Source organism: Petaurus breviceps, unplaced genomic scaffold, assembly GCF_028583685.1.
Source record: "Petaurus breviceps papuanus isolate PSGF00001 unplaced genomic scaffold, PetGlider_PUasm1.0 189, whole genome shotgun sequence".
NCBI lineage: Eukaryota > Metazoa > Chordata > Mammalia > Diprotodontia > Petauridae > Petaurus > Petaurus breviceps.
In genome coordinates this window covers 47386873-47410130 of record NW_027185809.1, presented here as the reverse complement: position 1 = coordinate 47410130, position 23258 = coordinate 47386873, and the positions used below count along the sequence as shown (strand labels likewise).

Below are 23258 nucleotides of genomic sequence, written 5' to 3'. Positions count from 1 at the left end.
AAACTTAAGTACAGTCTATGATACTAAGTATGTATGGTGCTTAACTGTTTAATTTCAGAACTGAATACAAAATTATAGTGAAGAATTTTAGGAAGAAATGCTTTGTTGAATCAAGGGGACCAGCCCCCCAAAAGGCAAGGTCTAACAGATGATGATAATAGCTATTATTATTAATTATAGCATACAATAATAATAGCCAATATTTGCATGGCATTTTGAGATTGGCAAAAGGCTTCACATATATTATTTTATTTCCTCCTTCTAAGAACTCAGGGAAATGGGTGTTTTTATAATCCCCATTTTAAAGATGAAGAAAAATGAGACTAACAGACTAACAGTTACTAACAAGTTAAGTAACTTGCCCAGTGTAGCACTACTGATAAGCATCTAAAATCAAATTCAGGTCTTTCTGACTCCAAGTTTGATTCTCTATCCACTGCCACCTAGCTGCCTTATCATAATTATCACCATGAACATGAATCACCATCATCATCATTAGCATCCATTTATTCAGTACTTGAAGGTTTATAAAGGACTTTAGAATAGACTTGATGAATATGAATACTGAGGGCCACATGGGGCTCAACACTCCCAACCTGAACTAGATGAAAATATAATTGGAAAATACTGAACAAAATAAAAGCAATTAAACGTAGAAAGAGTTAGACTAGATGGCCTTTGACGTCCCTTCCCAGGTTCTGAATCAATGAGTCTATAAGGCTAAATAGTAAATGACTTACCTATGGTTACATAGTCCAAATCACAGAATCACAGATTTAGAGAAAGGAGAGAGTATAGCATCATTTAGGTCAATACCCTCATTTTATAAATGGGAAAACTCAGGCCTATTGAGGTTAAATAACTTGTCCAAGCGGGGCAGCTAGGTGGCACAGTGAATAGAACACCAGCCCTGGAGTCAGGAGGACCTGACTTCAAATCTGGCCTCAGACACTTAACACAAAACTATACGTGTGACCTTGGGCAAGTCACTTAACCCCAACTGCCCTGCCTTACCCCCTCCAAAAAAGAAAAAAAAGAAACTAAAAAAAAATAACTTGCCCAACGTTATACAAGTAGGAATAAACACTAAATTCAATGCTTTTACCACAGCATTACAGAGCTTAGAATCCAGGACCTGAGAGATCACTCCTTCCAAGCTTCTCATTTTATAGATGAGGAATGTGAGGGCTAAAGAAGTTTAGTAACTTGCCCAAGGTCACACAGGTACTAAGTGAGGGAGCTAGGATTTCAGCTCAGACCCTCTGACTCTTTCCATGGCAGCAAACTGCTAACAAATATTTACCTCCTTTTGAGATGGGCGGGAACAAGTGGTTCAATGAAGGGAACGTCTTGGAATTTTAGGAGTTGGAAGGATCCTCTGACATCTAATCAAAACTCTCACCCATCTCTGCTAACATATCCTTAAAAGATAAGCATTAATTCTCTGAGTACCTCCGTTAACAATCTACCTAGTGCAGCAGCCTTGGTTCATCTTTAGGTTGCTCCAGTTACCATGTTATTTTTATCTTTTGAGATGAAATCTCCCACAAAACTTCACTTTAGTCTAACAAACATTAACCAACTATAAATTTTTGTGTGAGGCACAGATCTGGGTACACTTTAGTTACAATGTTCTACCCTCTGAAAATACACAAAACTAATGAATTCCCTATGCCATATGATGGTCCCTGAAATACTTGAAAACTAGTATCATACTCTACTCCCCCTACCTTTAGTCTCATCTTCTCCAGGCTAACCACCTCAAGCAGTTTCCCTAATAATTTTTCATGAGACAGTTTTCTGATTCCTAACTATTCCAGCCAACAGTCTCTGAATGTGCTAATTTTTAAATGTTCTTCTTAAAAACATGATACCAGAATCAAACACAAAACCTTAGATGTGGTTTGACCAGTGTTGGGTGCTGTGTGGTGGTTACATCTTGTGATCTGGATTTTAAACTTTTATTAAGACCACAGTAAGCTTTATTAGAAAACACATCACAGTTTTAGCTCATAGTAAACTTGTGGTTCAGTCAATGACCTTAGGAACATTTTCCCCTGATGAGCTATCAAAGCCTTTGATGAAAGAATTGCCATTTGACGGATCTGCCAGCTAGTTCAATCAACTAAACTCTGTGCGCATGTGCACGTGTGTGTGTGTGTGTGTGTGTATGTGCATGTGCGTTTGTGAGAGAGATTTTCAGAGTTTGGGTTCTTTAATACATAGAATTTGAAAGGGGATGAGATGCACCTTTATGAAGGAGGAAATGACTTACATAGGCCATATGTAAGTTTTGGTAAGGTACGGAATCCAATCCAAGAGGTGTCTCTGACCTCAAATATTTCTAGCCCTTCCCCAATATGACCAGTCTACCAGAATTCCTAGCACTTGTGTGACTCCTTGAAGTTTGTCTCAAAGCACTATGAATTGTAAACTGGGTCAAGGAACATTGCTTTTAGTTCTAGGCATGCCATTAAGAAGGACATTGGAAGACGGAAGTTAGCTCATATTTAGACAGCTCTTAAGGTCTATTAAACACTTACTCATAAAATCACACTTGAAATTACAATACTGTGGAGTAGATGTTACTATCCCAAGCTTATAGGTACATAAATGGGCTTTGGGGTTGGTAGGGAATGGTAATAGAAAAGAATCAGGAAGACTTCCAAGGCAGGATGGATGGATGGAGAAGCACCAAGGACAATTTCACTACCCCCTCTCCTAGCCAAGGGTCATAGTTTTAAACTGTTATATTTAAATGAATATTTTCTATCCTGCCCCAGGAAACTCATTTTTCTACACCCAGCAAGATTCCCTAAGACTTGAAACTCTACCTCATTCACTACCCTTTGTTCCTCTAGGTGGAGGGTGGAGCCATGAATTCCTTAATCTCTTGGTCCCTAGGGAGCTTAGCTTAGATCAGAACATCTCCTTATCTCCCACCTAACTGCATTATTTTGGAATTTCTTGGACTTTTCCACCACAGGCCCAACCTCCCTCTCCCCATACCATGCCCCTCCCCCAATCAGGTATCTTCCCTGATGATCCCACTCTGTCCCTGCTTTCTAATTTCCTTTTGTATGTAGCCTTCCTTCCTTAGATTGTAAACTCTTTGTGGATGTCTTTTTATTTTTCATATTTGTATCGCCAGCACTCAGCACTGTACTTGGTCCATATAGGCACTAAATAAGTATTTATTGACTGACTGAGATGAATATTCAAAGGAGCCTTAGCTAAAGGGAGTAACTGTGGGCATTAATTTGCCTTGCAGAAAGAGGTTCTAAATGAGACAGGAAATTCATGGACTGATTGTGTGAATTTCGATCACTAAGCATTTAACTATATGCCTGGTTCTGTGCTTTAGATACAAAAAAAAGAAACAAATACATAAAATCTTTGCCCTTGAGGAGTCATGAATCATCAAGATAATCCATATGTATATATCTAACAATATATAAAATAAATACAAGGTAACTTTTTTTGGTTCTTACTGAAAAGAACAAAAAGTTCAGGAAGCAAAAAAAGCCTCATGGAGAAAGTGGCATTTGAGCTGAACTCTGAAAGGGATAGATTCTTAAAGACAGTGAGTTGAGATGGGAGGGCATTTCAGGTGTGGGTGATAGGCAAGGATATTGGACTTGGAATGTCATGTGTGAAGAAAAGCAACGAAGCCAATATAGAATCTTCAGATATATTTTGGTACTGATAGTGCCACCTCCTTTTCCTCCTACCAGTTGCTTCTGCAAGTTGTTGCCTACCTACAAATTGCACTGGCCTCCTAAAAGTTAAAAGCCTGCAGAATTAAACCCAAATCACCTCATTCCCGGCATGGCACCACCTACATCCACATTATATGCTTCCTCAAGTCAAAAGGGTACTGAGTGAAAGGCTGAGCAGCCAACACTTAGTAATCACAACCATTCAATGCATTAAACCTTGTCATTCTCTCCAGAGGCCTATGTCTGTACTCAACTGTTTGAATCTATACTCACTTCTAACAGATGATGCTCAATTCTACTTCTTTGCCTTTAGTGAATGCTCTAATGTATAGATTCTGCTGGTGCCCACAGGACTTAAATACATAGGGAATCTTTTCTCACTAATAGGAGATGCTGACCTGAAAGGAAAAAAAAAAAAAAAAGGGCTCAAATATGTTGTAGTGTTCCAAGTGAGGCCCCCAAGTGATTATGTGTGATTAACATTTTTGTTCCTTTTTAATGTATGGTTCTTTGGATTCAGAGGTAATGAATCGGATTCCTGATTCTGTCACATTCTGCCTTTGTGAGCTTGATTAAGTTGCTTATCCCCCTTTGGGCCTCAGCAAGCTCATGGGTAAAAATGAGAGCACTGGATGTAAATGACCTCTAAGAGGTCTCTTCTATTTCTAAATCTAAGATACTGTGAAATATGTTTGACATTCTTTCACCACCTATTGGATTTAGGTGCCTTGAAGGAATCAATAAAAAGAACCCCCCCTCTCTCTCTCCCTCCATACATATACACATATATACATACATATATACACATATATATGGTTACATGTTATATATGTGATTACATTTTATCTATATAAGAATCTTATATATAATATATGAGTGTATATATATATATATATATACACATACATGTATATGAGTGTGTATGTGTTTTCAGTTTGTCTTCTTATGTACTCTACTCTAACTTGCTCTGCTTTAACAAAAAAATAAAATAAAATCCTTGCCCATAAAGATACCTGTGCTTTGTTCACCCATATAACAGACCTAGAACTCATGGAAAAAATTGGGGGAGGGGAGGAACCACCTTCCATTATCTCAGGAGCCAAAATGGTATTGCAACCTATAGTCAAAGTTCAAGTTCCCTGTTGAGCTTCAAAGCTCAAATTGGGGCCATTTAGGCCCAGGATTCCAATCCTGTGTTGAGTGTTAAAAAGTCTGAACAAACAGAAAGCAAGGTAAAGCTTCCCAATTCTGCCTTGTTTTGACCTGGATTCAGGTGAGTCTAAATGGTCTACTAAAGACCTGTGAGTGGTTTTGATCATATAATATGAATAACTTCCACCACCCCTGAAAGTTAACCTAAATTCACTGTGACTATTCCACCAAGGTCTAATCATCTAATGCTTCAATTCGATCAAAATCTGAAGAAAATAGGTCTGCAATTATCATATTGTGAAATAAAGTTCCAAAGAAAAATTATATTGAATCTAGAAATATAAACATGCTATGTTTTTCACATAAACACTACTCCATGTATGGAGATCATTTAAAAATACATATATGTATGTACATTTATGAGTATACATGTGCATGTATTTATGTGTAGGGACACCTAGGTGGTGGAGTGGATGAGTGCTGGGCCTGGAGTAAGGAAAAACTGAGCTCCAATCTTGCCTCAGATGCTTACAAGCACTATGATTCCTGGGCAAGTTGCTTAACCCAGTTTGCCTAAGTTTCCTCAGCTATAAAATGAGTGGAAGAAGGAAATGGCAAACCACTCTGGTATCTCTGACGAGAAAATGCCAAAGGGAGGCCATAAAGAGTTGGACATGACTGAAACAACTAAACAACTATACATGTGTGTGCATGCATGTACACACACACAAAGTAATTTCATTATGTGGTCCTAATCAATAGAACAGAAACCAATCTACCTATGGAAATTCATCATCTTATATCTATCATCTATGTCTGTACCTATATATACACACATACTCCTATGTGTATATATTATATACATATACACATAAATATATACACCTGTGTATACACACACCAAACACACATGTATAAATGTGTGCATGTATATATACACTATCAGAAAATCCCACACACATATGTGTATATACATACACACACACACACACACACATATATATATATAGAAACAAAATGCTGAGTCTCCATAGTTAGAATATAGATTGGTTTCTGTTATATTGATTAGGACCATGAAATGAAATTATTTGGTGTGTATTTCCAGGTGAGTTATCTGGTTCTGATTCTAAAAAAAAAATGAAAAATTCATTGCTTTAGCCTATTTCAGTATCATAGGGATGGATCTGAATTTAAATGGTATGAAATTTCCTCTCTGAATAAATATGCTTTTATAACACTTCTCATTTTTGTGAACAACTGTCATACTGCAGTCCTGGGTTATGGGTGGGTATGTATATCTGGATTTGGGAAAGAGAGGGTGAAACGATAGGAAGAAAGAGAATTATTATTATGCTTTGGCCTTAATCTACTACTTTCCTAAATGGTTTTTCCCCTAAGAGTGTGACTAAGATATAGGTAAAAGCAAAATAGAAAACATTTTCAAAATGTTCAGCATAACATCTTTAGAGCTCAGGTAAGGCAACAGTTAAAGGAATAAAAGGGGCTAAGCAATTAAATCATTTCAAGATTTTAATGATTAAAGTGACTTAGCAGACTGGAAAAGAAATCTTTTAAGTCCTTTTTTTCATAGTCTGGATACTAATTCTAATAGAAGGTAATCTCCTTGAAGGTGAGGAATGTTTAATTTTTGCCTTTGTATCCCCAGGGTCTAGCAGAGTGCCTGCTACTGAGTAAGAACTTAATATATGCTTGTTAGTTTTTTTTTTAATATAAAAAATATCTCTATCACATCTACTTTGATGGTCCTAGTAGAGTGAGCCAACAGTAGTAAGTTTGATAATGCCAGCTTCACAGAGCTCCTAGAAGGATCAAGTAGATCTGGGAACCATTTTTATTTGAAAGAAGGAAAAAATATGGACACCAGAGCTTTAATGTAGTTATTGTATCTCTTCCCACACAAAAATATGCTTTATTTTTTCGTTTAGTAGTTGTTAATCAACTCTTTCCTTGTCAGTTATCTAAAAAGAAAAGATTCACATGTGAAAAAGCTCAGGAAACTCTTACCTTAATTATCATGCTTTAGTTATTATTTTATTAATACACTATAACAAATGATTAAAACACTGTGAGTCCATTCTTGAAAACCAGATTGATTTTACTCTGAAGTACCACTAGAGGGTGATAATATAGCTGCAAAATTATCCCAATCAATTAAAAGAAAATAGAAAAAAAGATAACAAAAACAAACAACATTATAAATGAGACTGACACTGAAAAGAGAGACAGAGGAAATCAGCTTTATAGGACACTAAATATGCATGTAAAATAAGAAATCATTATTTATAGTGTCTTTGGTTTTCAATCTGTTTTCCTACTGATCCCAAGTTATCCAGAAAGTTGATTTGCTTATAGGATGATCATAAGATTCTGTGCTAGATGGGGCCTTGAAGACCATATAGTTCAACTTTCTCATTATTTACAGATAGAGAAACTGAAGGTTAAGTGATTTGCCCAAGGACACATAGGTAGTAAGTTGTCAGAGGCAGAATTCAAAGGTTCACTGACTCCAAATTTAGTGCTCTCTTGAATATGTCACTGTGCTAGTCTCCTTACTGAAAAGAAGTCGAACCTCAAAGCATAATGTGAGGTCTGAGAAGACAGAGACAGTGTAAAATAGACCAGGAAAATCAAAGGGTAAGCAATTACATTTGAATTTAGATTCTCTTTCAAAAATCTTCATTAACTAGAAGCAAGTTAGATTCATTGATCCTCTCACTCTTTATTTATAAGAGGACACATTATTTAAGTTGAGACTGTGCTCCCTCTTAATAATGTCAGCGATTCTCACAAAATTTAAGTTGGCCTGGATCTAAGAGATAATAACATTGTTTTCCTATTTAATAATTATTAACGTGGTTAAGGAGCAAAAAGAACCTGAAAAAAATGGGTGTTAAGTCGAAAAGAATAGTTCAATAATTTATGGTCTATTTATGTAATGCAATCATTATCATAAGAAAAAATAGAAGAATTCGGAAGAACATAGGAAAATTTTTGTCAACTTACATAAACGGGATTAAGTAGAACCAAGATAGCAACACAATAATGCCTACGATGATATCAACAAAAATAACATTAAAAGACAGACAAACTTAGGGACCAGGCCCAGAGAACAAGTGATGTAGCATATATCTTTCCCTGTTGCAGACTGGTAGAATAGGTCCAAAATGTTGAATAAGCTAGCACCTATGTTCATTTTGTCAATGAGTTTTGTTGAACTGTCTCTGTTAAAAGATAGGGTTCAATGAAGGGAAGCATATACAAAAATGACTATGGAGTGAAAAATCCCAAAACTTACCAAAAATATCATCACAAGAAATACATGAGTAGGTACAGTAAGAAGACTGAGAAATATGCCTTTAATAGCAAGTATGGCCTTAGCAATAAGCTCTCAACTATATGCTATGACTTCATGGCTACCAAGAGAGTTTTCTATTTTCAATCACTCTTATGTGCCTGAAATACCATTATGTGGAATCCATCCCAGGAACATCTGTATTTTAACCAAAGACAAAAGTTTAGGTCAAAGCAATGGTATTCAGTCATTCTACCTCTTACTTGTGAAAGACTTTATCAGCTAGTAAAAGTAGGGTGAAGAAGGCTTGAGAGTCATGGGGGAAGGGAGCAGGGAAGGGAAAGGGCAGTATGGAAGGGACAAAAGGTTCCTTAAGGAGATACTAAATACACCCAAAATAAAATTTAAACTTCACTTATCTCACAGATTTGTCTTGGGTAGGCTTTGTTGAATTGGCAAAAAAAAAAGTCATAAAGAATTCAATACCTCTTTATAAAACAAACAAACATGAACTTTGATGACAGAGTATGGTACCCAGGCTGTGTTCAAAAAAAAAAAAAACCCTACCTAATTAATTAAAAAGGTGCTTTTCCTCTCCACCCATGAACGTCACTGTCCTATGCTATGTTTAGCATAATGTACTTTCTACTGCGAAAAGAGAAGACTACCTGCTGTTTTTTAGCTAGTAAATTGGTCCCTACCTATAAATTATTCGACATGGTGAAGAAAACAGCTCCCTTTTATCTGAAGAGATGTGGGCAGCCTGGCAAAATATCCATAGATAATTTGGAAAAGTGGCTTTTAGTGACCCAAACAGCAACAGAGTTGTTACTGGAGACCACAGTTTGACACATCTAGTCATCTTACAGGGCCTTACATCATTGATGAGATGCTGTGCCTTGTCACATCAACAGAGGGGAGGTATTGCTCCCACTGAATTCTCCAGGGCTTGGAGCACAGTAGGCCAAATAGAGATTTCTGATGAAGGGGCAAAGTCATTGTGGATGAAGAAGGAAGAAGACTTTGCCTTAAGGATACTGCATATAGATATGGTAATGGGATCAGAGTAGATGAGGGAGGGAGAAGGGGCTGTAGAAATCCGACAGTCAGGAGAAGAGGAACACCCTCCTGGAGAGAGTGTCATGCCCTTTTGGAAAGGACCTCAGAAGCCATCTAGTCCTTATACTTGAGCCTTCCACAGCATACCCAACAAATCTAGGCCAGTGGGAAGGAACCTGACTCCTCGAGGCCACATGTCCTCTAGGTTCTCAAGTGCAGCCTCTGAATGACTCCAAACTTCACAGAACAAATCCCCTTAATAAAAATATTTGTTCTGTGAAAGTTGGACTCAGTCAAAAGGTGGAACCTAAATCTAGATTCTAGGTTTTAGAGGAAAATAAGTAAGGATTAAACCTACTACTTCCAAGAACAACCTCCTCTCCCTTTTATTTTGATAGCTTAAATTGTTGTGAAGTTTTTCCTTACATCTAGGATAAAAAACTACTTCTCTGTGCCTTCTAAGTCTGCAGCTCCTAGTTCTACTTTATGGGATGAAAAAGTAAAAAAGAAAAATTTCTAATAATGTTCCCACATGATTCTTGCCCTAAGTCTTTTCTTCTTTAATATAATTATTTCCAATTCCTTCAACTTTTCCTTATATAGCATGTTTTCTCCAGTCCTCTTACATTCTTGATAACTCTCTTTGTAGATATAGGTCTGGCTGATCTATGCTCTTTGTTGAGAGCAGAGTATAATGGAACTATATCCTCTCCTGTTCTGGGCACTCTAACTCTCTTAATGCAGCTTAAGTCAGCATTAGCATTTTTGGGAGCCACCTTGCCCTGATGATTCATGAGGAACTTAGTTTATTAACATCTTCAATCCTTTCCCTCCCTACTAGGCCACTTCTGTTCAAATTTGTACTTGTGAAATTGATCTTTTGAACCCAAAGTATAGGAGTTTACTTTTATCTTTAGGAAACTTTATCTTAGATTTAGTCTACAACTCTAGTCTGTTGAGATCCTATTTTTTGCACCCCGATTTTGTCATTCACCCTATTGGTTATCCCTCCCAACTTTTTGCTTTCTGTATATTTAACCAGCACACCATCTATTCCTTCAACATTAATAGAAATGACAAACATGGGGCGGCCAGGTGGCTCAGTGAGTAAGAGCACCGGCTCCAGTGTTGGGATGACCTGGATCAAATCCGGGTTCCGATACTCAGCACCACACCCAGAAATAACTGGCCGTGTAACCTTACCCCGATTGCTTAAAAAAAAAAAATGACAAACATTACAGGGCAAGGACAGATCCCTAGGGCACTTCATTAGGGACCCATTAGTGATTATTTTTGAGTTCTGTTATCTAACTAGCTCCAAATGTACCCAGTAATCTTTCCATGTTCTGCATTGGAATAGCATGAGAAAGTCTGGCAAACACTTTGCTAAGTATGCCTCTAGCATTTCCCTAGTAGTTACCAAGTCGGAAAAGGAAATGAGGTTAATCTGTCATGGTTTGTTCTTGATAAAACTGTGCTAGTTTTTAGTGACTACTGCTTTTATTCAAATTTTCAATACAGCAGACGAATCCACTGTTTCTGAGCTAAGTCTGTGTCAAATATTGAGGAGCCTAGAAAGCAACCCTAGGTGCAGAAGGGGTGTGGGGTGGCAATTGATGGGTGGTTAAGGCAGGAAAGCTATCCTGGGACATTCCATGGGAAGAGCAACTGTGTACCACTTCAGATGTTCAAGACCTGATCCTGGTGCTTTTGAGGGCTGGCTTGAAGGACATTAAGAGTGAATGAAGAATTTCAAAGCTCCTAAGATGACCAACCATTCCCTTCACTAATAGCATTTGTTATGTTATATAAATTAGGCTGTTTCCAAGAAGGCAAAGACAAAGAACCCATGGCTTCTCAAAGAAAGCAAATAAATATGCCAAATAGGACAACCTAAAGTCTCTCCAGCATTGGAAAAAATCAGAACTCAAAAGGCCAGCTGAATTCTCTTAACTCTGAATTCTTATATGTATTTGAGTATATCTGTGTACACATATAAAATTCCCCTCCCAAGCAGACCTGTGAGATGGTCAATATATTCATGTTATAAATATGTACATATTATTTATGTTATAAATTATGTTATATATTCACACATAAACACATATGTGTATGTGTATATAAAAGCAACCTCACATAGCTTAGTATGGGGTAATTTTAGGCAAAGACGTGTATATACACAACTACATATATATGCATACATATATACACATACATATGTATACATACATGCATTCAAATATACATATATGCAGAGTTCAAGACAAGGCTCATAGCAAGGCTATCTATCAGATGAGATGTTTGGCTGAGATCTGGACTGTGGTGAGATACACACCTGTAATCCTCATTGAGGGAAAGGTTGAGGCTGGTAGATTACATGAGTTTAGGAGTTCTGAGCTGCAGTGGGGTTAAGTTATATGCAGTAAATTCAGTATCAAAATGGTGAGGCCTTGGGGACAAGGTTGGGGGAGAGACACTAAGTAGCCTAAAGGTTGGGATTTGAGAAAATAATCCAGGTGAGAAACAGAGCAGATAGACTTCTATGCCAATCAGAAGTGTGATCAGGCTATGAGCGGATGCTAAATTTCTACCCAGGGCAAATTCTCTGGACCCATTCTCCAAAAAAAAAAATTTTAATCTAAATTGAATCATTTTACCCAAGTGAGAAGTACTTATCACAGCAAAATATATTAGAGTTGTCAGGACCTTAGAAAACACCATTCTAATTTTCTCACTTTGAAAAAATGCAAAAAATGAGGAAGAGAATGATGTTATGAACTGTATGCCTGAGGTCACACATACCTAGGTGCAACTACAATTTGAGGTCCAAATCCTATCTTTTGTTACTAGGACTTTCCAAGAACTCTACTGCTCCCGCCCTCCCCACCCCCCAACTATTATCTTTTCCTATCACTAAGCAATCATGCATGAAGTAATAGATACAAGGCCCACTTTAGACTCAGGAAGACCTGGGCTCAAGTCTTTCCTATGAAATTTACTAACTATGTGACTAAAGGGTAAATCATTTAAATCTCTCAGTGCCCCAGTCAATCCTCTCAGTCTTTAAAATTATAGACACGATGCTCATCTGAAGGTGGCTGAATTGGTGGATCATCAGGGATTTACTCAAGTCACAGATGTCTCCCCAATAGAACATAAGCTCCTTGAGTTCAGGGACTGTTTCAGTTTTGTATTTTTATCTCCAGTGCCTAACACAGTGCTCAGTGCCTGGAAAGCTATTAATAAAATCTCATTGATTGACTGATACAAGTATTTTTAAAAATCATCATTTTTTCAGCTTTAATACTGTCCCATATGTCAGAAAGACCACACGTAGATTATTAAAAGTAATGTTCCCTAAGCTCTAATTACTTTAGTAAACTAAAAATACTATTTATGCTTTGATTTTCTTTTGTAAACTGGCCACTATAGCTCCACAGTTTCTGACCCAAAAATCTAGGTTGATCTCACAAAACATAGCCTCTGGACTACCTAAATGTAACACTGTTAAAAGAAATAGAGGTTTTAATCAGATCATATGGGAAGGTTGTGGAAAGATATTAAAGGGATAGATGAAAAATGAGCAGTTAAGTCTGTAATATCCACTCACCTCTGACTAACTGAATTATTTATCAGATGCACTCACAGTAATTTGGCACCAACGTGACTGCTAATACTTAATTTAGCTTTTTCTTGCAACATTTCAATAATTCTGAAGTTTCACGTTCAAAATAGAAATATCAACTCCAGCACAGCCATCAAAAGAAGGGGCTTGGGCATCATAGTAGTCTTTGAGCATTCCCTCTAATTAATTCCTCCAACAGCAAACCATGAACAGCTATGCACAGTCTAAGCTTAAAGACTTCCTTCCTCCCTTTACCTCCATCTTGATAGTATTTGTTTGACTACAATTGTTTTATATAATTGCAATTTAAATCAATTTTAGCTTATTCGCATGTTAGTCCAAAAGCATGCTACCTGTGCTTAGTGTGTTGTGCCTAAAATTGACTAAGAAAAAGAAAGTTGGTAGGATCCCATTTAGTAAACAATGCAGCCCTTTCAACAACCTCAAACTATACCTTCTCACTAAAACAAACTGATTTATAACTAACTTTCTTCTAGTGACACTGTATGGCTGTGAATCATGAAATACCACAAACTCAGGAGAAATAAAAGTATAGGTGTCCCACAGGACAATGAATGAGTGAAAAAAGCACTTAATAGGTACTATGTGCCCAAGACAGTTAAATTGGGAAGATACAGATGCAAAAATGAAATAGTCCCGACTTCAAGGAGCTAATATGCTTTGGAACAAACATATATAGGATATTGTGACCTGGAAAGGTGGGTTTGTAGAGGAAGTCACAGTAATGGTGGGTGGTATCATGTAACAGTTGATTGCCATGCCCTTTAGAGAAGCAATAATAATATCATTTTGATTAGTGTTCCCAGAGCAAGAGGCAGAAAGCACAGCAGAGGGATGGTAGGGAGATTAATTACAATGTGTTAGGTTTGATAGGGGCAGCTATGTGTCATAGTAGATGGAGGGCTGGTCCTGGAGTTAGCAAGACTCATCTTCCTGAGTTCAAATCTGGTCTAAGATACTTACTAGCTGTGTGACTCTAGGCAAGTCACTTAACCCTGTTTGCCTCTGTTTCCTCATCTGTAAAATAGATGGAAAAGGTAATGGCAAACTACTCCAGTATCTTTGCCAAGAAAATCCCAAATGTGGTCACTAACAGTTGGACACCACTGAAAAACAACTGAATGAGAAAAACCTATGTGATGGCAAGGCAGATGAGAAAATGTGTCCTGGGTAGATCAATGCAAATAATAATCTGGAGCTAGTCAGTGAAGAAAATATGATCAAGAAAGAATCGGGGCTTGTCAAGTAATGAGACCAAGGTGAAGAATGACACACCTGAATCAGGGTGCTCTGCATTCTTTTGTGGCATAGATTGTTTTGGCACTCAAGTTGAAGCTTCTCAGGGCTGGACACCATGTATTACATTTGCTCATCTTGCTTTGGGTTGTTTTCATGAATTTCTTTGGAGGCATCTTTGTATTTTGCGGTAGAAGGACTACTCATAGAACAGCATTCATGCATACATGCATTCATTCATTCAAAGAGATATTAAATGCCTACTATGTAAAAGGAACTACTTATTACTAAGCTGTAGGGGAAATGAAGCATGTATACACATAATTACAATACAAAATAGAAGACGATGAGAGAAATACAATGTGATATATGACTTGGTAAGAAGGAAAGCCCAGATCTGGGTGAGAAGGATAAAGGAAGATTTTAGGGAGGAAGAAATATTTGAGTCTTTTAAGAATTGGTAATATTGGGGCAGCTAAGTGGTATAGAGCACTGGCCCTGGGAATTAGGAGGACCTGAGTTCAAATCCAACTTCAGATGCTTGACACTTAACTAGCTGTGTGAACTTCGGCAAGTCACTTAACCCCAATTGCCTTGCCTTTTCCCCTCCAAAAAAAAAAAATAATAATATTAGAAACGGGGACTAGGTGGCACCATAGAGCATAGAGGGCTGGCCCTGGAATCAGGAAGACTCATCTTCCTGGGTTCAAATCAGGCCTCAGACACTTACTGTGTGAGCTTAGGCAAGTCACAACCCTGTTTGCCTCAGTTTTCTCATCTGAAAATTGAGATGGAGAAGCAAATGGCAAACCACTACAGTATCTTTGTCAAGAAAATCTCAAATAGGATCATAAAGAGTTAGAAATAACTTTAAAAAATGAACAACAATAAATATGGGAAGAACTAGATGGGTGGGGGGAGAGATGCAGAAAGCAGGAAGAGAGAAATACAATCAAAAGTACATAGGGGCATCATTTGAAGGGATGGTAAATATTATGGATTAGCTGAAGGATACAGTATGTGGGGGATCTTAGATCTAGATAAGACTAGAAAGGCAGGTTGGCACCTGACTGTGGAGATTCTTTTTAACAATACTAATACAATAATAGCTAATATTTCTATAGTATTTTAAGGTTTACAAAGTGCTTTTATGTATATTTTCTCATTTGAGCCTCACAATTCTTTCAAGTAGGTATATCTATTATCCTCGTTTTATAGATGAGAAAACTTGAACAGAAAGAATTACAGGGATGTACATTAAAGCTAGAAGGCACTTCAGAAGTCACTGAAGGTCACTCCTTCATTTTACACATAAGAAAACTGAGGCACAAGGTGTACTTGTTCAGGGTCATACAACTTGTGTCTGAAACATGATTCAAAATCAGATGTCCTTTACTACAAGGCCAACATTTTATCTGCTATATCAACTGGCATTTTTTTCCATTAGGCAATGAGGAGCCAGTGACATTCTTTTCATGAAGCTTACACTCGAAAATCTTCAGTGGATGGAAGCCTTTCAAGGCAGCTCAATTCACTTTTAGACAGATCTAATTGTTAATATATTTCCCCCTTATGCCAAACCTTAATCTACCTCTGTTACTTCCATCCATTAAATCTAGATGTTCCCTCAGCAGCTGTTCTGAGAAATATGAATCAGAAGTGTGACATGACATCACAGGTGCTGTGAGATGCAAATGAGGTAATGGATGTGAAATATGTTACAAGCCTTATTACTGTTGGTGGTGGTCTACAGTAATCAAGCCTACAATCTGAATATGGGCATTCTATTGCCCTCCTGCAGAGCTCCAGAGATGTTTATAAAGCATGACAAGGGTGTGTAGTGATAAACGTTTAACAACTGAGCTCTTTAGAAGGAATTTTTAAAAGTATGTACACACACACTTTTAAATTTAATCTGCATTATTAACAATTTTTAAGTCTAGACAATCAACAAAACCATAAATCTAACCTGGATTCATAGCAATTCCTGATTTCTGAGGTGCAAATGCTCATACTAAAAATTTTAGCAATCTCTCAAGAAAGTCAAGAGAACTAGCCCCAGTGAGTGGAGTAGTTAATGTTATTTGGGGCAACAGTAAGAGGCATATAACTTACAAGATAAGGATGTGATAATTTGAGTGATAATTACTCTGTCCTTTTCAGGCTTCAAGTGCAATGCCATGTTCCATTCTGGGTGGTAATATTTAATAAGATACTGATAAGCTGGAGAAAAATAATAATATTTATATAGCACTTACTATGTGTCATGAACTGTGCTAAATACTTAACAATTAAAATCTCATTTGAGAATCCAGAGATGGTCAATCAGGATAATGCAAATACTTGATTCCATAATAGATGAAAATTCATTAAAGAAACTAGACATCTTAACTTTGAGGAGATTTTGCGGGGACTTAACACTCTCTGGGTATCTGAAGGGCTCTCGTGGAGAAAAATTAGATTTGTTCTGCTTGGTTCCAAAAGAACTGGGAGCAAGGGGTAAACACTGGAAAGGGATAAATTGAGGCGTGGTGTTAGGAAAAACTTCCTAACAATTAGAGTTGCCCCAACTTTAATGATGGGTTACCATTTTTGGAAGGTCTTAAGAAAAGACTAGATGGATGTAGGGGCAGCTAGGTGGCGCAGTGAATAGAGTACTGGCCCTGGAGTCAGGAGGACCTGAGTTCAAATTCAGAGTCAGACGCTTAACACAAAAACTTGCTGTGTGACCTTGGGCAAGTCATTTAATCCTAATTGCCCCCTAAAAAAAGGCAAAAAAAAAAAAAAGACTGGATGACCAATTGTCAGTCATGGTATAATGGGTATGTTTTATTCTTTTTCTGTTCTAGTTCTCCCCTGAATTCCATTCCAACTTGCAAATTCTGCAATTCTAAATAATCTAAAATTATTGCACAAAACAAACTTTCAAAATAATCAAAGGTTTTTATGTACCCCATGACTCTTTCTATGATGTGTCCCTAGTTTCTTCAATTGATCTCTCATTTGGCATGGTCTCTCATGAACCTGGTTGCTTCTCTCTGGATATGGTCCAGTTTATAAATTCCCCTTCTAATGTGTAGCACCCAGGTTACTTCCACTTGGGGTCTGCCATCTTGCTGAAGAGAGAAAGCACATGTATGGAACAATAAGATGGAATTCAAGGCAGCATATATGTAACTACAAGATACTTAGTTTCTGACAGAAAATGCCTTGGGATGGAATCCATGACATTTGTGTAACCTTCAGAAAATCATTCAATTTCTCTAGATCTCAGACTTATCATCAATAAAATGTAGGGTATAGGCAACATGAATTTTAATGTCTTTTCTAGCTTTAAATCTTAATGAATCTAAGGGGCTTTATGAGTTTGGAACAGTTTCTTGAAATAGCAAATTTTGAATTAGACTTTGAAAGAAGTAATGAAATTGGGCTGGAAGAATGATAAGTAAAAATGCTGTCTCCAACAATTTTATTTTATTTTTTAATTTGCTATATCAATCAAGCAAGTAAGACACTTATTAAATACATATTACATACCTGACATTGTGCTGGGAGACAAAAATCTAAACAGTTCCTGGCCTCAAAAAACTTATATTCAAACAGGGGAGACAACATACACATATATAGGCATTTACAAAACATAAATAAAATGATGAGGAAAATCAGGGTAAGGGATATTAATTGATTTGCCTAAAGTCACAAAGAAAGCTAGGGACAAGCTTAGGTCTTCCAACTACAAATTCAAAACTCTACAACAGCAACAACTAGTCTCAACTTCCTTCTTTTAAAAGATATGAAAACAATGCATCAAGAAGTTAAGCCAACTGTCCAAGGTAACACGAATGGAATAGTTGAGACTAGACCCCAGATCATTTTGCTTCAGGTCAGTGTTGTTTCTAAGTTGTATGGCACAGTCATTCTAATGTTGAATTGATTGCCTCTAGAGGTAGGAACTAAAGATTTTAGGTCTCTAATTAGTATGAACTGAAGAAGGTAATCTTTGAGGCCTCTTCTAATTCTGAGACTCTGTTTCTATGAAATAAGGAAAGTAAAATGTTCTTACTATATCCAAGGTGGACAAAAAGCCAAAATCATGAACGTGACATAGTATTTTCCTTCTTAAAACCCACAAAAAGAACCTAGTACCTGCTCCTACACCACTGACTTGTCTAATATTTTTAGTCTTCTTTTCTGTATACAGGGTCTAGCTTCTATGAAGTCACAAAAGAGGTTTTTAAAAAAATGACCCTCTTCATTTTAATCCTGTTTGGCTCTCAGTGTACTCATTTCCTTATGCTTACCAGGTGCTCAGGTAGCTAAGTGGCACAGTGATTGCTGGACTTGGAATCAGGAAGTCCTGAATTTAAATCGGCCTCCGAAACTTACTAGCTGGGTGACCTCAAATGTCACTTAACCTCTGCTTGTCTCAGTTTCTCCATCTGTAAAATTAAGAAAATAAATAACACCTACCTATTTTTAAAATGCTTTCTAAGCCTTAAAAATCTACTTAAATGCTAGCTATTTAACTCTACTAACCACTACATGTCAATAAGAAGTAGGCCAGGCTACATTTTGTTCATTGTTATTAGTAAAAAGAAATGGGGAACTAAGCAACTATCCAGTGAATTCCATGATTATAGAAAGCATTATGATTCAGGTCAATAAACACTCTCACTCTAAAACTCTATCTTGTCTCTCTTCTCTCTGTCTCTCTCTCTGTCTCTCTCTCTCTGTCTCTCTGTCTCTCTGTCTCTCTCTCTGTCTCTCTCTCTCTCTCTCTCTCTCTCTCTCTCTCTCTCTCTCTCTCTCTCTCTCTCTCCCCAACCCTTCCTTCCTCCCTCCCTCTCATTTTCCCACCAAGAATCAGTGTTTCTGAATATAATTGTCATCCTCCCTCACCCACTGCCTCAACTAACTCCTCCACTCTGCTTATACAGATACAACCAGTGGATTGACATAGTTTAAATTTTTTTTTGTTTTTTTCCCCAGAGCTCATCCACCCCTGTCATACTGACCACACACACATACACACACACACACACACACACACACACACACACTCTCATACACACACACACGCACACCCATCTCTACCTAATAGAAAAGAAAGGAACTATCTCTGACCCACAGGAATTAATAAATGAATGAATGAAAGTAAAAAACAGAGATGATTGTTATTCTGAGGTTATTAGAGTTCCACTTTAAGTATATTCACCAATATGGTCCTAGTTTCTTTGTAAACATGACCAGAGAACTCAAAACCCCTCTATATCAAGGAACAATAGCATCAATTTATGATAACCTAGTAACTAGTTTCCCTAATAAGGCTTTGGATTTAATTATATAGCAAATAAAAACAGTACTATGAACGTACATTTCCAATAGCAACATTACTCCCAATTTTTCATTACACTCATAACTAAGACTTTGGCCAAATCATTATTCTCTGGATGAAGTATAGAGCTCCATTATATTTCTCTGACTCTGAAAGCAAAGTTTTGGCTCTGAACATATTCTGAAGTAGACAAAAGTGAAGAAAGAAGGCAATCAATCTTGATTTTTCCACTTTGTTCCATGAGCTAAGGGGTGCTTTAATGAAATCAGCAGTGCCATCAAGTCATCCATTCCAGAAGCAATCTAGAAAGAGAAGCAAGGGCTTCCTCTCAATAAGAGTTTTGAGCCAAAATAACTCATGTCTTGGATCTGTCAGGGCACTGGTTGTTAGTGAGCCATCAATTATGAACGTGTATTTTGGGATATAATAAATCAGAAAGAAAGGTCATGTGTTTCTGGGGACTACACTCTCCTTGAAATATGCTTCCTTTTGATTCTCTTACCTCTGTTACCCAAGTGACTATGAGTGACACAGAAATATATGATGAAAACTTAAGTTGTGAGAGAGGAAACTCTTGTAGTATGATCCTGAGAATGAACACTAGGATTCCAGAAAGAGGGGCTGAGTAAAACAGCAATAATATGAGCAATGAGAGGTTGAAGGCTATTGCTTTCAATTTAAGAGATGAACAAAAGACAGATAGGGAATGGAAAAAATCAGTGAGCTAGATGGGCAGAGCATATGCATTTTGCATAGCAGTTGAGACTAGAGTATCAAGGTCTAAAGAGTCAAATCACCTCTACATATTTCAAGCTTTCCTACTGAGAAAAGTGGCTGAATTGCTTTTTTTTCCTAAGAGACTAGGGAAAATCTGATGATGTACTTCAATTCCCACTGCTCTCCTCTGAATCCTTTTCCATTTGCACTGACAGGCAATTACTACAATGTTCCTCCATTCTTTAACTCTGTTTATAACACCCAAATCAATTTATGTATTGCAAAATGCCTTTCCATTGATGTATTTGCTTTGTAATGCATGTATACATATCAATTACATAGAAGTAAGAGGTTAGTGAAGGATGCCAGTGATCAGCTTGGTATATACTGAATAAAAACAGGTCATAGTCTTCTTTTTAGGTAACCAATAATTCATTTTATCTTGGTGGCTGATCCAACTGGGGAGAGAATCTTTTAGTTTTGATTATTAATAATTTTACAAGCTCATAAAGAACCAAGAGAGATGTGAAGGGCATTTCACCTTGCAGTAAAACGAGTCACTGTAACCATAGCCAGATGTGGCTCAGAGAACAAGGGACTCAAGGGAAACTCCAGATTCTGATGAAAAGAGGAGTAAAGCTGGAGTAGATCAAAGGAAAGTCCCACATCTGGGGCTATCTAGTGGGAGAAGGAAAGTATGATTTAGAAAGAAATGGTTTTACCTGCTCTCTACCAGGTGGGAAGAGGGGAACCAGCTCTGACCCACAAACTTTTCAACCTTGCCAGACAGTAATGCCTACTAGTTGTACCACACTCTCCTGGTTCTCATACCACATCTGTTTCTTTTACTGGTTTATCTTCTTTTTAATCTTTTAAATGTGGACATCCTACTAGGTTCTATCCTAAATTGTCTCTCTGCACATTCCTCCTCAGTAATCCCATGTGCACCTAAGGCGATAATTTTCACCTTTATACAAATAATTCCCAAATTTCTATCTCCAACTCTGAGTTTTCTCCCATATCAGAGTCTTTAATTTACAATTGCTCACTCTTCTTCCCTAGGCAGGTGATTCTCTAACGATTCGGTGGAAAAAATTACTACCTCCTATGTTAAAGGATCTGGAGTTATCCTTTTAGGCTTACTATCTTTGTGTTCTAGGGCAAATCACCTTTTCTGTGCCTCATTTTCCATATATGAAAAAATGAGGAGGTTGGACTAGATAGCTCCTGTTCCTTCTCACTCTTGATCCTAGGAACTCATACAAAACTCATCATGCTTTCTATCTCCACTCCCCATCCTGAAAACAAACTAAGAACACACCTTTCTTTGACTTCTTTATTTTTTCTTATCAAAGCACATTGTCATAGCTATTCATGCCTAAGATCTTAAAACCTCAGTCATCTTTGTCTCCTTCCTCTCTGTTTTCACTCTCCCAGACTCATCCAATCAGTCTAGATGCTTATTATTTTGATTCTTCTTTTCCAAGGTCTCTCATATGTACCCTTTCAGAGAAACTGCCATTAAAAGTTAGAGATAAAAGGGAGCTTAGAAAACAAACAAAATCTTCCTTCTAAAGATGAGGAAACTGAGGTCCAGAGAAGTTACAGAAATCTCCAAGAGTCGAACAACTAATCAGTGGCAAAAGAGTTAGGATTTGACATCAGGTCATCTGACTCCAAGACCAGAAGTCTTATCCATTATACCAATCTATCTCTATCTCTGACTTCCTAGTCTAAACTCTCATTAAATCTCATCTCAACAACTGCAAAATCTCCAGTTTAATCTCACTGCACCTAGCCCCTCATCATTACATACAGAACCATACTGAAATCTCATTTATTCTTCAAGGTGCAATTAAAAATTCACTTCCTTCAAAATATCTTGATCTCTCTTTCTAGCCAGAAGTGATTTTTCCTTGTACCAAATTTCTATGGAATTTGACTTGTACCACTCTTATGACTCTTGACATATTTCAATAAAATTTCTTTACCAGAATTTAAACCCTCTCAAGAGTGAGAACAGGGATAAAGATAGAATCTATGATTTTGTTGCAGTTCAAACCCAGGGATGCCAAAAACTGTTGGGGTGAGGGCTCTGCCCACCCAAAAACTGTTGGGGTTTCATGATGTGTTGTGGTAGAACCATCTCAAAGAATTCAGAGTTAGACCACCTCTAATCCAAGTATAGGCATTTATTGAGATTGGCGCCTCTCACGAAGCGGGCTGAGTTCCAAGAGAAAGCAAGAAGAATTTTTATAGGGAAAAGATGCAATTACGTAACAAAAACTTACATAGAATAGATGAATATCATTAATATTAAAAAAAATCAAGAGGAGTTTGTTAAAGGATTAGGTAATGGGGGAGGGGTCAAACATTCTGGTCATGCTACCTTCCAGTTGGTTAGCTACTGTGGTCCTGTCTTGGGCTAGATGGATGATGTGATTCTGATTGAGTATGAGAACACTCCTGCTTCTTGTGGCAATGGGTCTGGGGGCAGTAACTAAGCAGAGGCAGTAGCTGGGTTGCCATCACATGGACACACCTGCTGCTTCTGTGGGAACTAAGAGTTCAGGGACACACCTTTTGTTCCAATGAGCCGTGAAGCATATATGAAGTTAGGACATTGTGGGGGGGGGGGGGGGAGACCTGGGTAGGTGCAGTGGGCCTGCTGTTCAGTATGGCCAGGCCTATAATGAAGTTAGAATATGGAGGCTGGGTGCCGCTTTTTTAGGATTCCATCCATTTCACTGATACAATAAACTCCCCAATAAGGAAATTCCCTAGATTTGTGTAAATCAACACCTTCTCTCTTCTTATAGCCTAAGAGTTGTCCATAGCAATGGTGTCAAACTCAAATAGAAACAGGTCCACTAAACCATACATAAGGATCACTGATGGCCATATATTGATTTAGAAAACCACATATTAACATTATCTATGTTCCATTATATTTTTTATTTATTTTGTTAACTATTCCCCAATTACATTTTAATCAGGTTCTGGCCTCACTTGGCATTACTATTACCTAGAGGGCCCTCTAGCCTAGAGCAAAGAAAAGCTGAGTGACTTCCTCAAGCTCAC

General features: G+C 37.5%; 1 protein-coding gene across 10 annotated transcripts in view; it reads right to left on the bottom strand.

The window, feature by feature from the left end:
• The window catches only part of FLRT2 (fibronectin leucine rich transmembrane protein 2), a 123991-nt gene that overhangs the window by 9901 nt on the left and 90832 nt on the right, over positions 1 to 23258 (bottom strand). For 2 of the 10 annotated variants that reach the window (XM_069092369.1, XM_069092374.1), the window contains exon 2: positions 18427 to 18564. The exons of 7 other annotated variants lie outside the window; for them this stretch is intronic. The gene's annotated coding sequence lies outside the window, so the exon portion shown is untranslated. Of the gene's footprint in view, positions 1 to 3992; positions 4118 to 18426; positions 18565 to 23258 lie in introns of all 10 variants that reach the window. One more of the 10 variants, XM_069092375.1, reaches the window with a different exon arrangement.